Source organism: Odontesthes bonariensis, chromosome 11 (genome assembly GCF_027942865.1).
Source record: "Odontesthes bonariensis isolate fOdoBon6 chromosome 11, fOdoBon6.hap1, whole genome shotgun sequence".
NCBI lineage: Eukaryota > Metazoa > Chordata > Actinopteri > Atheriniformes > Atherinopsidae > Odontesthes > Odontesthes bonariensis.
In genome coordinates this window covers 26,000,579-26,019,530 of record NC_134516.1, presented here as the reverse complement: position 1 = coordinate 26,019,530, position 18,952 = coordinate 26,000,579, and the positions used below count along the sequence as shown (strand labels likewise).

The 18,952-nt window shown below is 45.7% G+C and overlaps 3 non-coding genes across 3 annotated transcripts; all 3 read right to left on the bottom strand.

Annotated features, from left to right (window-relative positions):
• Nucleotides 1-3,018: 3,018 nt before the first annotated feature.
• Nucleotides 3,019-3,091, bottom strand: trnak-uuu (transfer RNA lysine (anticodon UUU)). Its single transcript has one exon. It is a non-coding gene; the product is annotated as a tRNA-Lys (tRNA).
• A 1,940-nt stretch (nucleotides 3,092-5,031) lies between these two features.
• On the bottom strand, nucleotides 5,032-5,103 carry trnaq-cug (transfer RNA glutamine (anticodon CUG)). The gene has a single exon. It is a non-coding gene; the product is annotated as a tRNA-Gln (tRNA).
• Nucleotides 5,104-5,542: 439 nt separating this feature from the next.
• Nucleotides 5,543-5,615, bottom strand: trnav-cac (transfer RNA valine (anticodon CAC)). Its single transcript has one exon. It is a non-coding gene; the product is annotated as a tRNA-Val (tRNA).
• Between the last annotated feature and the right edge of the window lie 13,337 nt (nucleotides 5,616-18,952).

The window sequence follows — 18,952 nt, the reverse complement described above, 5'->3', positions numbered from 1 at the left end:
AGTGGAGGCTGCAGGTGGTGCAGGGGAAGTGGAGGCTGCCGGTGGAGGTGCAGAGAAGGTGGAGGCTGCAGGTGGAGGTGCAGAGGAGGTGGAGGCTGCAGGTGGAGGTGCAGGGGAGGTGGAGGCTGCAGGTGGAGGTGCAGGGGAAGTGGAGGCTGCAGGTGGTGCAGGGGAAGTGGAGGCTGCCGGTGGAGGTGCAGAGAAGGTGGAGGCTGCAGGTGGAGGTGCAGAGGAGGTGGAGGCTGCAGGTGGAGGTGCAGGGGAGGTGGAGGCTGCCGGTGGTACAGGGGAAGTGGAGGCTGCCGGTGGTGCAGGGGAAGTGGAGGCTGCCGGTGGTGCAGGGGAGGTGGAGGCTGCCGGTGGTGCAGGGGAGGTGGAGGCTGCAGGTGGTGCAGGGGAGGTGGAGGCTGCAGGTGGTGCAGGGGAAGTGGAGGCTGCCGGTGGTGCAGAGAAAGTGGAGGCAGGTGTCTGTCTCTTTAAGACATATGCCTTGAACACGGCCATGTTGGTGTTGGGCCGGGCATCTGCTCTCAGCAGGTACTTAATGAGGGTCTAGGCCTCCCTGCTCTGGTCCTCATAAACCTCCTTCATGGAGCGGCCCTTGAAATCTCCAAACTCCACCATCAAACAGCCCGAGTCTCCAGTTTCCCGTGCTCTTGCCTGCATACCCTGCTTCTTCCTAAACTTCTCCAGCTCCTCTGTCATCTCTCTGACTTGGGAAGTGTACTGCAGGAGCAGCTGTTTGTTTTGGGAAAGAGGGGTTTCTTGTGCTCTTTCATTAGAAATACTATGCAATAAATATATTGCATAGCCAAGACTGTTCTCCAGGAGCCATCTAAATCTCTGGCCTTGGTACATACCAAACTGAAGCTGGCAGTGAGCCAGTACTAAAAAGTCATCAGTTTGGTCTCCACCATGGCCAGTGACAAAGCTGCTGGCCTCTGCCAGCACCTCCTCTTTGGGTTTAGCTCTTCCAGACCTGACACTGCCAAAGCTCTTTGCCTCCTCCGACGGCACCATGAGCAGTCTGGTTGAACTGGCTGACTGGCAGCGAAAAGCTGGATAGGCATACATTCTGTGAATGAAAATTTTGAAAAAATGTGTAAATTCATCTGTAACAGAGGCTGCCCCCCTCACTCATTAAACAAACAAACACAGAGCAGCTGCACACAGAGCTGAGGGAAAGTGTTAGTTTTCCCATACATGCCACGCCCCTATTCCACACCCTCGCACCTGCTGTAACACAGAGGTGTGACAAACAGCAGGGGGTGCAGCCAGAGCTTCTTTCCCAGGCTGAATTTATTAAGGTTATTTATTTTCCTTTCTATCAGAACTAAAATCAGCTAATCAGATCCGTGGATTAACGCCACATTGACGTCACGCCAACCCATCAGAGCAATGTAAAATGTCATTAGGCTAACTTTCAATACATACATACAGTATATCTGTCCATATTGGTTTTAATACATGCAGCGGCAGGCCTAGGATAATTGCTGTGATGTTTATTAACTGTACTCTGTAACTGTAATGCTAACACTTATTCGCGTTGTATGGTAGCATGACAGCTACGTTAGACTTCTATTAGTTTGTTGACCTACCGAGCTACATTTTTAAAAACAGAACTGTCTCCTGGCACTACTCCATCTATCCATCCATCTATCCATCTATCCATTCATCCATCCATCTATCCATTCATCCATCATCCATCCATTCATCCATCCATCCATTCATCCGTTTTCCAGCTATCATAAAACAGCGCGGCTTCGCTCATCATTCACACACTCGCATATCAGGCGATATTTTTAACTTTTTATATTTTGCATTTTATACTACGTTTAGCGACACCCTTTGCTATTTATTTACCCTAGAAAAGCTTACAAGTTTACGGTCAATAACAGAATAAAACACGACTTACCTTAGAGATAGATGGAAAGTTGAGAACTGCCGGACTACAGAATGCGGCAAAGTATGCCGGAGAGGAAGGACGAACAGTGATTGGTCAAAAGTAAGAAATGGGAGGGAGGAACGCTGATTGGTCAAATGTAAGCCGAAAGTAAGCCCAAAGGGGGAAACGTGATTGGTCAAAAGTAAGCTCAACTGAGACGTGATTGGCTAATGTGGGCTTACTTTGGGCTTACTTTGGCGAAATTGAGCAAGTGAGAGGTAGCGGGATCGACGCCCGCATTCTCCAGTTGTCTTTCCTTTGTCCTCTGTGGAGGAAATGATTAACAGCTGGATGTGGCAAAGGTGGATGCAAACTGAAAGAAAGACAGCTCTTTCACATTAGCCTGAAGTCACACTCAAAATTCTTCATGATAGATTCAATCGCCCAAATGTACTTGGTGTAGGCAAATAAAAATTCTGCGACAGAAGCATTGTTTGAAAAGCCTGCTTGTAAGTAGTTGAATGAATACTAAAGAGTACTGCTCCTTATGTGGAACACACCAAACTCCAGAGAAGCTGGAAGCACCACTGCGACTGAACTTGTGACATCATCACAGTTTACGCAACTTCCTCCAACATCTGTGTCTCTTGAGGCCTTTACAAAATATATTTCTGCCACTGATTTTTCTGATGAAGTGCTTTGTTTTATATCCACTTAAATGAAGCAAACAATGCCCTTGTTGTTTAAACTTCACCAGTGTTGATTTATCTTTGTAATGTCTTGTGTTCTGTTCCATTCATTACAGATTGTCCAAATAGTGAAATCTAAGTGAAAAGAAGCCCTGATATAAAGCAGAGCTATTCATGATAAATGCTCTTAACCTGTTGTAGTTTCAGTGAATGTGATCAACACTCTGCAGCTGGTGTATTTAAGGTGATTTCTATAGTTTCTATAGAATTATTCTATAGTTTATATAAGTTACAAATGAGGATATAACGATGCAGCTAACAGCAAAGCTAACAATAAGCTACATAGAAGGAAAAGCATCAGCCAGGCTCTGTCAGAGGTGACAGTGTAGAAACAGAGTGCAGGCATAGAGGGAAGTACAGGTTAAGTGGGAGATTACATTTCTACACCTGAACAGGGACTTGAACCCTGGACCCTCAGATTAAAAGTCTGATGCTCTACCAACTGAGCTATCCAGGCCCTATGAGAGTGTGTCTGAGTGACAGCTGACATCTGAAACACTTCCTGAGTCCAAAGCTGTGACGCTGTTTTCTGAACAAACGCCTGGTTGATGTGAACTTGTGTTGCAGCCACTGAGCATAAAGAAGAAGGCCTTCATGGAGGGAAACAGGGAGTTAAGGAGGAGTGTGAAGAAAAAAGGAAGAGAGCAAGTCGGTGGGAAACTATCTGCAGCAGAACAGTGTGAGGGATGTGTGGTCAGGAATGGAAAAGCTCACAGGCTTTGGGATAATGTGGGATCAGACAGATGGAAGAGTTCAGACAAACTCAGCATGCTGCTGCCTCCTGCTACAGACCTCACATCCTCCATGTACCAACAGCTTCCCTGTCACACCTCAGCACATCTACATGAAACTATCACATCTATAGGAAAATAAACTATCGCCTCATCTGAATACAAACAAAAGAGATGATTGTGGATTTTAGGAGGAGCAGCAGTCAGCTGAACACTGTCTCCATCCTCGGTGAAGAGGTGGTTGAGGATTACAGATACCTGAGGGTTCACCTGGACAGCAGACTGGACTGGAAATGCAACACTGAGGCTGTCTACAGGATGGGACATTCAGTAAACTATTCCTATAACTGTATGTATGCTAACTGAGTTGGCATGGGTTGGTGCACTAAACACATGTTACAGAGTTTAATATTTCTGCATCTTTTAGTAAAAACAGGAAAGAATGAGTGTATATTTCCAGCCAAATTCCCAATAAAGCTGCTCTCATCCACATATTTTTCTGTTTCTTCTGTCAGACGGCTAAACTGAAAATCAGCCCATTAAGACTACGTGTCAACTCGTGGTCACTTAAAGCATGTCCAGACTGTCGCTCTGCTCTAATAAAATCCTGATTTTGTAACCGCAGCCTCATGTGAGAAAATCCCCCTTCAGGTGACTTAAAGACAACATGTTGGCAGCGATTTCAGCTGCACTTCCATGCAGCGTGATGTCCCACAGAGAAAGTTAGAGGCAGCAGAATGCCATGAAGGTTTCCTACACAGTCTATCCCGTGCATGTACGCTGGGACAACATGGTGGTCCAGTTAAATGGACGAGTACACCTGGAACTGAAGCTGGACTTACCTGTGCATGCAAGCGTTCTGAATGTCCTGATCAAGATAAAAATATGTAACATACAGAACAAAAAGCATCCATCTCCAGCTGAAAACATGAAACCTGTAGACTACACATAAAATGTTCCACTGGGGACACCGACCCAAGTTGGTTATTAGGAGGAAATTTCATAATTATCCTCAAAACCAGTTTTCCTCAGTGTGCAGACTTCAGGTTTTTGCTTTAAGTTTTGTACAAAGAAAATAGACTCAAATGTAACCTCTCTTCAATGCATATTCAGAACTTATTTAAATCTCTTCCAGAAAAACTCTTGTTTTGATCGTTTTCTTTAAAATAAAGATTTTTAAAAAGCTAATTGACCATGTGCTCTGTTTTACATAAAACATCAGTTATAGAGGTACTTTACTCAACTCATCTTCTCTCCAGAACACAACCATGACAGCACACACCTGAAGGTTCCACTGAGGCGAACGTGATAACCACTACACTACGGAAACTGAAGCCATACCTATTCACTAGTGTTCCGGAAGCCAAAGAATGAGGTAAGTTTTCCCAAATTTTGTTGCTAGCGGAAAGAGATTGTGGAGTCGCAACAAATTGAGTCAGAAGTGGGATTGTAACACACTCCTCTGGGAGAGTATGGATAAATAGAAGCATCGTAAATGAACATGCAAGAGGAAACCAAAAAAGATTCAACTGGCAACACAGAGGTGTGATGTCACATAGCACAGATCCTCTCAGCTGGAATTGAGCACTCTGGTGTCCTTTCACGACTGACTAGCCTACTCAACTCATCTTCTTTCCAGAACGCAACCATGACAGCACACACCTGAAGGTTCCACCGAGATTTGAACTCGGATCACTGGATTCAGAGTCCAGAGTGCTGACCTTTACACCATGGAACCCCTTCCACAGTCAATTTACGCTCTCAGTCATGCAAATGCTTGACAATGAAATGGTTTTAGCAACGTGTTTTTTTGTCAATTTTTCAGTGATACTCTTACAGCTTGTATTCTCAGAATTGGCACGACAGTCAGTCAACACATTCTGTATCTTCTTCAATGGTCAAAGGTTAGAATCAGCCTGTCAAGCGGAGGAACAGGGTTCGATTCCTTGACGGAAGGCTGCCATTTTCGCTCAGCAGCTAGGGATTCGCCAAAGTCCGTTTCACACCATAGCAAGAGAAAATCTTTTGAAAACCTGCAAAAATTGACTTTACATGTCAAGAATAGCAGATGAGGCTCCCCTCCTATCCATAATTATGAATATGTTGATGTTGCTATCATTAACGTGCAGTCATACATCTTCACACAAGGATGAAATAAATAAAGGAGGAACAAGTAATGTTTCCGCCCAGTTTCGAACTGAGGACCTTTCGCATGTGAGGCAAACGTGATAACCGCTACACTACGGAAACTGAAGCCATGCTAATTTGCGAGTGTTCCGGAAGCCAAAGAATGAGGTAAATTTTGTTGCAAGCGGAAAGAGATACTCTTCCAGCTTGTATTCTCAGATTTGCTATGAGTATGCTGAAAAACTGGCAGAAGTGGACCTTCCAACGTGACAGTGACAGGAAGTAATCAGCTGAAGTCGTCCAGAGATTAACAGAGAACACAAATCAACATTCTGGAATCCGGACTTCACTTCCATCCAGAATCTGTGGTTGGAACCACAGACCAGAAGAGACAGAGCAGAAGCCTTCACAAAGCTGTGATGTCATCACTGTAGTGACATCACAATCGATGTCATCTCAGATCTTGTTTGACATCATAAAGTTTATACAGGCCAGACATTTTCACTGCTTTTTCACCGCTGGTCAGGAGTTTATCTGAAGAAACACGTCCAGGTTTTGAAGCAGATTTGAAAGTCACAGCAAACGGTTTTCACATCGTCTAAAAACACTTAATTACTATCTAAAATGATCATTTTAACAAGCACTTAGAAACAATGCTTACTGTTTCCCTTCCTTAAGAACGGCTTCCTGACAGCCACCCTTCCATGGAGCCCATCTCTGATGAGGCTCGGGCCAACAGCCGATGGATCAGCTGAAGGTCCAGATGCATCTCTCAGCTCCTGTGTCAGGTCTTTGCTGGATTTTTTCCTCTTTCTTAAGGACATCACTTTCAGATATTGTTCATCTTCTGTAGATAGTTTTTTAGGTCTGACACTTCTTCTTTTGTCCTCCACTTGTCCAGTTTCCTCAGATGTTTTAAGGACACACTGCAGAGCAAGAGGCTGGAGCAGATTCTGGCAGGCGCTGACGCTCAGAACTGTGACAGCGACACAAAGGAAGCTCATTTAGAAACACCTCCTGGGACGTCTGAGGAGAGCCCATCTGCACCTGTTCAAAACGTGGCAAAGAAAGCCCTCAAAGTGTGCCCCGTTTGCTCTAAAGCATTTGATTGTGTCAGAACACTGAACAGACACACACAGTGCCACACAGACGATCGGCCCTATCACTGCATCCACTGCAACAAGCATTTTAAACACATGCACGGGCTGAAAAGACACCAGATTTACGCCATTTCACTTAGTCCACCAAGAAACATTGACGGCATCACCTTACTTTCTCCTTTCCAGCCACTTCCTGTATCTCCATGTTTATTTGTAATTTCCTTTGCTGAGCTCGGTCCACATTCACAAAAAAAAAAGAGTTAAATTCATCAGCCGCTTCAGTCAGATTGCCAAACACCTTATTGTCCTTTATGAAACACTTAGGTTGATCTGGTGATCAAGGCTTATTCACCATTACATTATTTAGGATGTTCCATGTGCGCTTCATATTATTTTGATTTATTTGTAACATTTTATCATAATGTTGCTTCTTTGCTTGCCTCAACATGTTGGTCAGCCTGTTTTTGTACATCTCAGCGTTTTTCAGCAACCTCTGTTCTAGTTTTGATGAAGTCTCCATAAAGTTTATTTTTCTTCTCACATGCATTTTTTAATGCCTTTGTTATCCGAGGTTTCTCAGCATAACTATGCTTATGTGAACATAAACCTGTTGGACAGTGTTTATCATAGAGAGATAAATAACAGTTGAATGAATTGTCTGCAGTGTTTACTTCATCTGTATGAAACTCATTCCACTCTTGTTTTAAAGCTCATTTCTGAAGCATTAATTGCTTTAACAGTCCTTACCCTTTCATATCTACGCTTTTCTGTTTTCTTCCTCTGTAGCTGATCATTAAATGTTGCAAATACAGCTAAATGATCACTTACATCACTTATTACCAAACCACTATTTATACCAGTGTCCAAGGAATGTGTAAAAATGTTGTCAGTTAATGTTGCACTATCTGTGGCTCCTCTGCTCGGCTTTGTGATCAGTGAATACAAGCCTCTACCGTATAACACAGCCAAGAAATCACAAGTTTGTTTAGGAGTATGTACCTTTAAGAGGTCAGTGTTGAAATCACCACAGATCACAAGTGTTTTATTATCTGCTATAATTGTCTGTTCCAACGCTTCAGTCTTGTGCCTCTTGTTTAAAACTTAATAACAATTGCAGGCTTGGATTTGTTATCCTTTCAGGCAAAAGTGCAGCGAGCTGATATCTGTTGATTTTCAAGATGAATGTTGTGCAAACTTCCCTGCTCTGCCGTGCGTGTGACGTCACCATCACATCCGGAAGGACCCGATTAGTCCTGGATTTACACGTGAACAATATAGCCTGACTGCAGCAGTGTTACCTGTTGGTCGCTGAGCACATTCATAACGGTGTAAACCGAACCGGGCCGGACCCGTCATTCCTGTTATAAGTGTCGGTTGTGCGTGAGTACAATGAAACCACAACTAACACAAATGGTGTGTCCTGTTCCGATCTGTGTGGATCAATAAATAAGATTTAAAGAAACCTCTGGAGTAGCTGCAGTTTTTCTAGCAGAAGACTAAGGCCAGACTGTGTACGCCAGCATCCAAAATATATTCTACAAGTGGTCCTTCGAGCCGGATGTACACAAGCTGCGCTATGGCTACAAGCAGAGGATATTACGACGAGCAGCAGCCACCTAGTCCCCGTCCCAGCAGGATGCGACGCATTCCCGGACATCTGGAGGACTATGAGCTTGGCTACCCGTTTCAACCCCCTCATCACACCGTGACAAGGACAGTGTCGCCTATGACAACATATGCAGCACCACCCAACATTGGAGGATTCCCTCCATATCCAGTGTCCACATATCCGTCCTATGAGAGCCCTGATGACAGACTTGAGCGGCTAGAGGCACGCTGGCAAAACGTGAGACACCAAATGAGAGAGTTAGAGGCTGAAATGAACAATGTACGACTGACTCCTCACCCTCAGGCTGGTTACACTCACCCCACATATCGCTCACACCCTTATGCTGCCGATATGTCTCAGTACAGTAGCCTTCCCCATCTTGAGAAGATGTGTCCCGGTACCACCGGGATCCATTATCCATCTTCATCAAAAATCCCAGCTCCGATGGTGCTCTCTCAGGATCAGGACAGGGCTGCAGCTCCATCAACGCACGCTGCACACTCTGCTACACCTGCGGAGGCTGTGAACCAAGCTTCTTCTGCACTGCAGGCTGATGTGGACCAAGCATCAGAAGGTGAATATATACGATCGGCTCCCCTTTCACAGATGGGACGTGTGGACTCTGTAGCCTCCATCTCATCAGCACATCCAACTACCTCGATGGTGCCACCTGCAGTCTCTGCAGTTCATGCCCCACCGATTCAGACTGCACATGCCCCATCACGACCAGCCAACAGTGCACCCAAGTATTGGCAGCCTCCTCCTCAGCAATACCCCTATCCGCCTGCATATTATCCTGCTCCTCCTGTCCAACACTATTATCCTCAGCAGCCTCTTCCACCTGTACAGCCACCAGACAACACTAATACACCAGGTGTTTTAGAGATGGTTATTGCCTCATCATATGGCATCCCCAAGCCCAAACTGACCGTTTTTGCCTCCGGGAAGGAAAGTGACTTCCTGATGCTTAAAAAGGGCCTGGACAGTGTTCTTGGGCCCCACAGACACTTAAGTGAAGACTACAAGTACCAAGTCCTTCTTGACCACCTCAGATTCCCTGCTGCACTCCAAATAGCCAAGCGGTTCATCCACAGTGCAACGCCATACACTACTGCCATGCAAGCTCTCATGCAAAGATATGGTCAGCCTAGACAGCTTGTGCAGGGAGAACTCAATGCCATCCTGAACGCTCCACCTGTCAAGGCCGGAGACTATCAAGGTATTGAAGATTTTGCAGCATCAGTTGGAACGCTAGTGGGCATGTTAAGCACAATGCAAGGTCCCTCCTCTTCAGAACTGATGTGTGGTTCTAATGTTGACACACTACTCACTAAGCTGCCTCCCAACTTCAGAGATGCCTTCGCAGATTACTGCTTCAACAGGGGAATCATCCAGAGTGGCAGTGACAGGACATATGCCCTTCCAGATCTGGCAGACTGGCTCGAGAGGAAAGTCCAGACGCTGCAGGTATCCCGTCGGATAAGTGCATGTCCCCCAGAACCCACACATGCTGACAGTCGCGAGCGCAGAACTGTGAAGCAGCCAAGAGTGAAATCTGCAACTATTCTACTCGGCAACCACCAGGGGGCACAGCAACATAATCCAGCTCCTGCATCCAGCACCCCACTACAGTCATCCAAGCGTGACAGGTTTAAGCCCTATTGCCCTTACTGTAGTAACCAAGAACACTACCTCAACGCCTGTAGCGACTTTGCCAAGCTCACCAACAATGCAAAGGCTGGCTGGATAAAGGAGAAGAAAAGATGCTGGAGGTGTGGGAGAGGACATCCATCTGACAACTGCACGTTGAAGAAGCCCTGTTCAACTTGTGGAGAACAACACCTCACTGTGCTCCATGATGTAGCTCAAACAGAGACTGTTCTGACCGTGAGTACCTCCCCCTGCATGACATGAAACATGACATTCAACATGCTTTCACAGCAGCAGACCTGAATCTAGCTGAACAATCATGTGCAGCGGACAGCCTGAAACAAAACTACCAGCACCTGAGAGACATTCCATTGCACTCCTACATTAAAGTCAAGCCTATGCTACTCATCGGTTCCGACAACCCTCACCTGATAACACCAGTATTCCCAGTGCGGTCTGGCCCAATCGGTGGACCTGTAGCTGTGTGCACGGCTCTGGGATGGGCTGTGCAGGGACCTGCCACCTTCCTACATCAGTCATCAGGTGAGAACAGCTGTCTTCATTCTACATTCCTCTCTCCTTCAGAAGAGCTACACCAACATGTTGAAAGGCTCTGGAAGCTTGACACATTGCCGTTCAGAAACAGCAAGGAAGTGACCCGCTCTAGTGAAGATAAAGCAGCTATGGAACAACTGGAGCAGAAGACTATCAGAGTCACAGTCAACGGTGTGTCCCGCTATGCTACTCCATTGTTGCATAAACCAAATGCACCCACACTCCATGCTCCACCCACAGCTGCGATGGCTCTCCTCAGAGCAACAGAGCGACGCCTTACTTCCAACCCTGAACAAGCTGCAGTGTACAATGAAGAGATACACAAGCTGGAGAGAGCTGGATATGCTGTCAGGATCAACACTGACGAGGTGAGCAGTTCAAAGGAATCTTGGTTCCTCCCTCACCATCTTGTTTATCATAACGGTAAAGCCAGAGTTGTCTTTAACTGCTCCTTCAACTATCAACAAGCCTGCCTCAACAGCAACCTGCTTCCTGGCCCTACCTTGAGTGCACCACTGCTCGGTGTGCTACTGAGGTTCAGAGAACATGCTGTGGCCATCAGCGGAGATATTCGTGGCATGTTTCACCAAGTCAGGCTCCTCCCTGAAGACCAGCCACTCCTCCGCTTCCTGTGGCGTGATGGTGAAAGAGAACGCAGCCCTGATGTCTACGAGTGGCGTGTTTTGCCATTTGGGACTACCTGCAGCCCCTGCTGCGCCACCTATGCTTTGCAGCATCATGTGCAAGAACACAGTGAGGGCAATGAAGAAGTGGTCCAGTCTGTGCTGCAATCATTTTATGTGGATAATTGTCTTCAGTCTATTCAGTCTCAGGATCAAGCCAGACAGCTCATTGACAAGATGAGAGATCTCCTTGCCAGTGGAGGCTTCGATATGAGACAGTGGTCCAGCAACATTCCTGAGGTAATCGCCCATCTGCCTCCCGAAGCCAAATCAGCAGCATGTGAGCTGTGGCTGACTGCAAATAAGACTGACCCCCAGGAGTCAACACTTGGCCTCCTGTGGCGCTGCAGACCTGACACACTCGGCTACAAACACCGAACCATCCCAGTGACTGAACCGACCATGAGATATGTATATCGGGTCTTAGCCAGCCAATACGACCCTCTGGGCTACATCATACCATATACAACTCGTGCCAAAGTCCTGGTTCAAGCCCTGTGGAGGAAGGAGAGAGGATGGGATGAGCCCATAGTGGATAGTCTCCTCCCCATATGGCAAGCGTGGGAGTGCGAGCTCCCACAGCTGCAACACATCACACTGCCACGCTGTTACACCACCAATGTTCCTGCTGACACACCAGTCGAACTACACATCTACTGCGATGCCTCCGAGAAAGCCTACGGTGCTGTAGCATACATGAGAATTGAAGACAGTGAAGAAAAGGTGCAGGTGACATTTGTGATGGCAAAATCTCGTGTTGCGCCGAAGAAACAACTTTCTATACCCCGCCTGGAGCTGTGTGCGGCTCTGTCAGGTGCACAACTAGCCAAGGTCCTGCACACAGAGCTGACTCTGCCAGTAAAGAAAACAACACTGTGGACAGATTCCACGACTGTCCTGCACTGGATCCAGGCTGAATCTCAGCAGTACAAGGTGTTTGTGGGGACCCGCATTGCAGAGATTCAGGAGCTGGTCGGAGTAGACAACTGGAGATATGTTCCATCAGCAGAGAATCCCGCTGATGATATCACCCGGGGGAAATTTCTGGCAGATCTAGCAAAGCCCAATCGATGGACATGTGGTCCAGCTTTCCTCCACCAGCCTCCAGCCGAGTGGCCAGTTAATCCTGCTGTAAGTTCCACATCTACTCCAGCTGAAGAAACCCGTGACATCACTTTTTGTGGTAACATCACTGTAAACAGTCCTCCTGTCCCAGACGTAACGCAGGTGAAATCATGGTCCGAAATGGTAGACTCCACATTCCAGGCCCAGCACGGGGCGGCTGCTCTTCCCATGACTGCAGCCGACAGAGTTAACACAGAAGTTGCCATTTTAAAGAGAGCACAACAGGAGAGTTTCCCGGAAGAGTTCACAGCCCTGCAAGCAGGTAAACCTCTCAGCTCCAATAGCCGCTTGCTGTCTCTATCCCCTGTTTACGACCGAGATGTGGAGCTGATAAGGGTTGGAGGGCGACTTTGAAAGGCAGAGAAGCTAGAAGAGGACACCATTCATCCTATCATTCTGTCACCAAATCACCACGTCACAAAGTTGCTGATTAAGGACTATGACGACCGGTTGCTGCATGCAGGCCCTGACCGTGTATTCGCAGAGATAAGAAGGACATACTGGATCGTACGAGGACGTCAAGCTGTGAAGAAACATCAGCATGGCTGCACAGAGTGCCGCAAATGGCGCAGCAAGCCTGTCATTCCTCCGATGGCTGACCTGCCAGCTGCACGGTTGCGCATCAACCAACCGCCATACTGGTCTACTGGAGTAGATTGTTTTGGCCCGTACACCATTAAAATAGGCTGCAGACACGAGAAAAGGTGGGGAATTATCTTTAAATGCCTCACCACTCGGTGTGTGCACCTGGACCTTCTGTGCAGCATGGACACTGACTCCTTTTTACTCGCCTTACGACGCTTTGTTGCAAGAAGAGGGAAGCCGTTCGAAATTCTTTGTGACAGAGGCACCAATTTCCGGGGAGGCGACAGAGAACTGCAAGAAGCCTTCGCCTCACTTGAGCCAGCATTACAGAACCAACTTGCTGAGCAGAGCATTCATTTCAGATTCAATCCGCCACTGGCACCACATTTCGGCGGTGCTTGGGAGAGAGAAATCAAATCTGTTAAAACTTCTCTGCAAGTTGTACTGAAAGACCAAGTGCTCTCAGAGGAAGTCCTCATGACAGTGCTTATAGAAGTTGAGGGGATTCTTAACTCTAAGCCCCTGTGCTATGCTACATCAGACGTTGCAGATCCCGACCCCATAACGCCAAATCTCCTGCTCATGGGGCGGCGGGATTCATCATTACCACAAGTTGTGTACCACAACAGTGACCTGCTTGGACGTCGCCGCTGGAAACACAGCCAGGTGCTGGCAGATCACTTCTGGCTCCAGTTCACCAAGAACTATCTCCCCAACCTTCAACATCGTCGGAAGTGGCATAGATCTACTGTGGACCTCACACCAGATCAGGTGGTCATGATCATCGACCCACAGCTGCCCAGAGCACTGTGGCCGGTTGGACGAGTCACCAAAGTGATCCCCAGTGACGACGGTCGGATACGCGCAGCTGAGGTAAACATAAAAGGATCTACATACACACGACCAGTGGCTAAACTCATCCCCCTGCCAGGCATGCCAGAGGACTGAGACTGATCATATAGCACAGCAGAGACCTTTGTGGAACTACAAATTCACCAAGTGAATTCGGGGGCGGCTGTGCAAACTTCCCTGCTCTGCCGTGCGTGTGACGTCACCATCACATCCGGAAGGACCCGATTAGTCCTGGATTTACACGTGAACAATATAGCCTGACTGCAGCAGTGTTACCTGTTGGTCGCTGAGCACATTCATAACGGTGTAAACCGAACCGGGCCGGACCCGTCATTCCTGTTATAAGTGTCGGTTGTGCGTGAGTACAATGAAACCACAACTAACACAAATGGTGTGTCCTGTTCCGATCTGTGTGGATCAATAAATAAGATTTAAAGAAACCTCTGGAGTAGCTGCAGTTTTTCTAGCAGAAGACTAAGGCCAGACTGTGTACGCCAGCATCCAAAATATATTCTACAAATGTTCTTACTTGCCTTGAAGTGAACCACTTGTTCATTTACATCCTCCACTCAACCTGATAGCCATTAAATACTGTGTCTTCTGAGCTGGTTTGGTGGTTCAACAACAAAACAAATGTAATGAAGTTTTAAAACTGCAGTAAAAGAGATGGAATAAATGGAGATCTGACACATTACGAACTACAGGACAGTTAGGATTAGCTGTTGTTTGCATGGAGATAAAACAGGTTTTAAAGGTGTTGCAGCTAACATTCAGAAACACTTGGTGTAACTCCAGAGCACCAGAGCCTCTGACCAAAAGAGAAACTAATATAAACTTATTTACCTGAAGAACTTCAGCAGCTCATAAGGCACTTTATCTGGAGAGTGGGTGGCTCTGGTCTTATCTGGCTCTTTGCTAGAGGCCTTTTAGGCCAGAGGATGTGAGCTCTTAGGATTACCATGACCTGGATGAGTGAGAATCTTCATCAACATGCTGTGTGTGCTGATGCTAACTGTAAAGATGTGAAGCTCAGACAGGAGAGCTGCTTGTTGTATGAGGACACAGTGTGTGTCTTATATGGAGGTGGAAGCCTGGCTCAAATATAGAAATCATTTCTTTGTATGTTACTGATTTAAATGTGTCCTCTCAGTGGCTGTGAAGTACTGTCAGTAATACTGAGCGGGACTCTGCATTGATGGAGATGTGTCTCCCTCTGGTGGCGAATAGAGGAACTGCATGATGTCAGTTAATGAGAAGCGTTCAACTAAAGGAGGAAGTGAAAGTCTTCCAGTGGTTCCTGCAGAATCCTGACTCACTGGATGGTTTCCTGCCATGAAAAAGCTCCGTCTGCAGAAGACGAGCAGAACGGAGCCAGCGGGCCTGATGCTGCAGATGTGCTGAACACCACAGATGCAATGGTTGGGACAAAGATGGTTGGAGAGAAGACACAGAGGAGTGAAGGCCAGCTGTAGAAAGAAAAGCACCTCCAGGTCTGCTGTCTGATGCTGATATAAGTGAAAATGGGCTTCTTCTTCTCCTGTCTGATGATGTACTCAGTAATTTCAGTGATACATCCCTCAGGTTCAGCCTTGGTTGGTCTGGTGAACACCTTTACTTTCTCTCACAGCCTGCTGTGTTTTTCACTGACTGATTCCATCTGAGTTATGAAGGCAAAACAGGAAACTATGAAAAGATGAGAAAAACATCTGGATTGGACTGATGTGTGTGTGTCCCGTTACTTTAGAAAGCCTGAACTTATAAAGGTTCCTATGGTGACGATGTATTCTGATAGTGTTGTGTGAGTTTTATAAACTCTGAGGTGTCAAACAGAAGCTGTGAACATTACAAGTGTCGCTGCTGCCTCCAGAACCACTTCCGCTACACCGGCTTCAGGAGCCAGTAGGAACTTTGTCCGTCTCTGATTCGATTTTAAAGTGTAGATAGCGCGACTGTGCCTCTCCGAAGCGCAGATGGCGTGACCATAGTGACATAAAGAGGCTTCTTTTAGAGGTCCCAAGGTCGAGATCTAAACAGTGGGGTGATCGTTCCTTTGCCATAGACTGTGGAACAAACTGCCCCCTGGCATCCGCACCATCACTGATCTCGGCCTTTTTTAAATCGAAGCTTAAGACCCACCTTTTTAGACTGGCGTTCCAACTCTGATTAGGGCCACGATGCATCCATTCTATCTGCTCTTTTTTAATTATCTTAATTTTACACAAAGTTTATTCAATCCATTTTATTGCACTTGTGGAAGGCTTTTAATGCCCTGCAGCACTTTTAGCACTTTTACCATTTCTGAATGGTGTTTTATGTTTTGTTTTATGTATTGTTGTTTTTATCCTGTTGTAAAGTACTTTGAGTACCAGTTGGCTATTGTAAAGGGCTATATAAATAAAGTTTGATTGATTGATTGATTGATTGATTGTATTGTCTATGGCCCGTTCTCTCCCTTTATATGGATATCTAATACTCTTCCGAAGGATGCCGACTTTCACCAAACTGTTATCGATGAGTAGATGAACGTATTCTATGCCAGAAATAAGGTCCAGGTTTAAAGAAAAAAAAAACTTCCCCTTTAATGCAAAACAATCGGTCAGAAACTGGAGTTGGAGGAACCCATGAAATGTAGATCAGGGCCTATTACACACTAAATACTGCAAGTCCTGCAAAACAGTTTTTATACACACTTTAATATTTACAAATCACACAAACACCAAAGAACCATTCAGGGTCATATAAGCAAGCAACAAGTGTCCATCAGAATGCAATATATATGAGCTCCAACTCAGTGGGCCAGAATTACAAAGAGATGAGCAGAGAATCCACTAAAGTGTTGCTACAGAGAGTTCCACGGTATGGTCCAGAGCACGTTATAATGGCCTCACTCCAGCCATACATCCATATAATCAATGATATGTTCATGAATGGAGAGACACATCATGATATCTCACAGAAATGGCAAGAAATGGTTGTCTGAGAGCAGTGTCCGGAGACTGCTTGCATTCTTGGAGCGGCCATCCTACCCATAGACACCCATAAAGTATTCAACATGCCAGAGCACTGTGCGGCGTATTCCTGTGCAAATCGGCAGACGATTGCGAACAGGGTCGGGGGATTACTTTTCACAAGTAAGATTCAACATTATTATTGGTTGTATTTTGTGAATAAAATATTATTGTACTGTACTTATGTCCGCCAGCGAAATCGTAGCCAGCAAACATTAAGCTAAGCTATGGTTATAGTAATGCGCTAAAATCACCGCTATGTTTTTTAAAAGCACAAGCTCGAGCTCAGGTTCGGTTAGTGGGGCCGTGGGAGATGCGGAACCTGGCTGCTCGACCTCAGGTGTGGGCAGCAGTGGGGCCGCCGCCGGTACATCATCAACGAGCGCACAGGTGGTGGAGAATAAACAGGAGGAGGCGGAGGAGATGGTTCCAGCTGGGGAACCAGAGGAGGAGGAGACGGAGATAGGAGACGTGACCCAGCAGGGAGAGATTGAGGTTAGAATTCATCTCAACACACCCGCTAGCCAATGCAGTGTAGCTATTGGGCGCTTCAGCGTTTCGTTTCCCATTGCCTGAAAGTTTGAAACCGAGACCAAGTTGTCATCCTGACTTCATCAAATCAGTCACAAAAATACCCATTTGGTATAATTTTTTGGTTTTGCTGTAGTGAAAAAAATGATGTGTCCGAGAAAAAACTACACAGACATAAGCACTATCTTAGGCTCTTTTGATCAGTCTCAAGTGTGTGGTGCTGGTGCTCCTTCTCTATACAGTGTTGTGTGTGTTGGTGAAATATTGCTTTGCTTATCCCTGGCTTGGGTCTGTGGGACCCATTTTCAGGTTTTGCTGAAGGAAAATGGTATGAATACTTTTTTCACAATGAGATTCACTGGCCACGGCTCATCATCTGGAAAATAAAGTTAGTTATCCTCCTCTCTCTATCTCTTATCCTCAAAAACAAAGATACTCAGAACTTCACAAGCAGGATGAAGGGAACATGAGGGTGCACAGCAGCTTTTTTCCCCTCCTTTAGTCCCAGGTCCACTGAGCCAGAATATCTTCTATGTAACAAAAACATGAACACCTTACAAGGATTAAATGGAGGATTAATGATAATTAGACAGAAGTGTGTGTATATATATAAATATACATATATGCGCGCTGGGCCCTCAGTGATCAAAAAGTGCCCGGGCCCTTTTCAGATGCCAGTCCGGCCCTGTATTAGGCCAACGGAGACTTTATAAATCATAAAATCCATAACACAGGCTTAGATTACAACTGACACAAGAATGCTATTGTAGAAATAATGCAAATATTGGTGGTATAACATTGACCAGCAAATTTTACAGCTGACACAGGCTGTATTGTTCACATGTAATTCTTTTATCCTAACAAGAGTAAGATACCTCTCATGTCTCACACCCACCCCACTTACTTAAAAATACAGACAACACAACATCTGACTGTAGAATAGTTTGCAAACAAGCTTACTAACACTTTCAGCAGCTTTGGTTTATTATCAACAGTTTGTTCACCCTAACCCTCTTAAGAAATGTGAAGGCAGAAGAAGGAAGAAAATAAGCTTGACCTCCTTTTTAAAATGTTTTTGTGTTGACTTTGTCGAATCTCACGTTTATATTTTGAAGGTTTCCCAAAGACAAAGATATGAGGAAGAAGTAGGAAGTTGTAATTTAGATGTTTTGTCATAAAGTGGGTGTTACTGACGTCATCCTCGTGCTACTACCACAGACAGCCCACAGACCTGCTGCCTATTTATTCATTCGGCTAAAATTCAAAATGACAGTAACCCGGATTTTTTTAAGTAAGCGACGCACCTCCACGTTATCGTATGTATTATATTTTATATATCGTATGTCTTTTGCAAAATAACCTATTTTACATCACATATGCTACCAGGATATTATATTACTGTTAAGCCTACTATGAATATTAAAATACGCTGAATCATGTGTCTCGTATCATGCCTACATATATGAATTTTGCAGAAACAAAACCCCCGGGAAAATCAGTTTTGTATTCAAGCGAGTTATGATTGATGAGCTGACACTTCATTGCACCAGCCAGCCAGATTGCACTGAGTGGAGCGGATGACCGGGAAACCAATAACCCAAGAACGTAAATTAGATTTATTATTTCGTTTTAGTTTCCCTGTTTATTAAATGTTCTGTTTTGTGTTGGAAAAAGGGAGAACAAACACCAATTCCCTTTTTTTGGTCATACAGAAAAACGGGAAAACAAAATATGGAGTCGTTATTTAGTTTTTTGTTTGCCA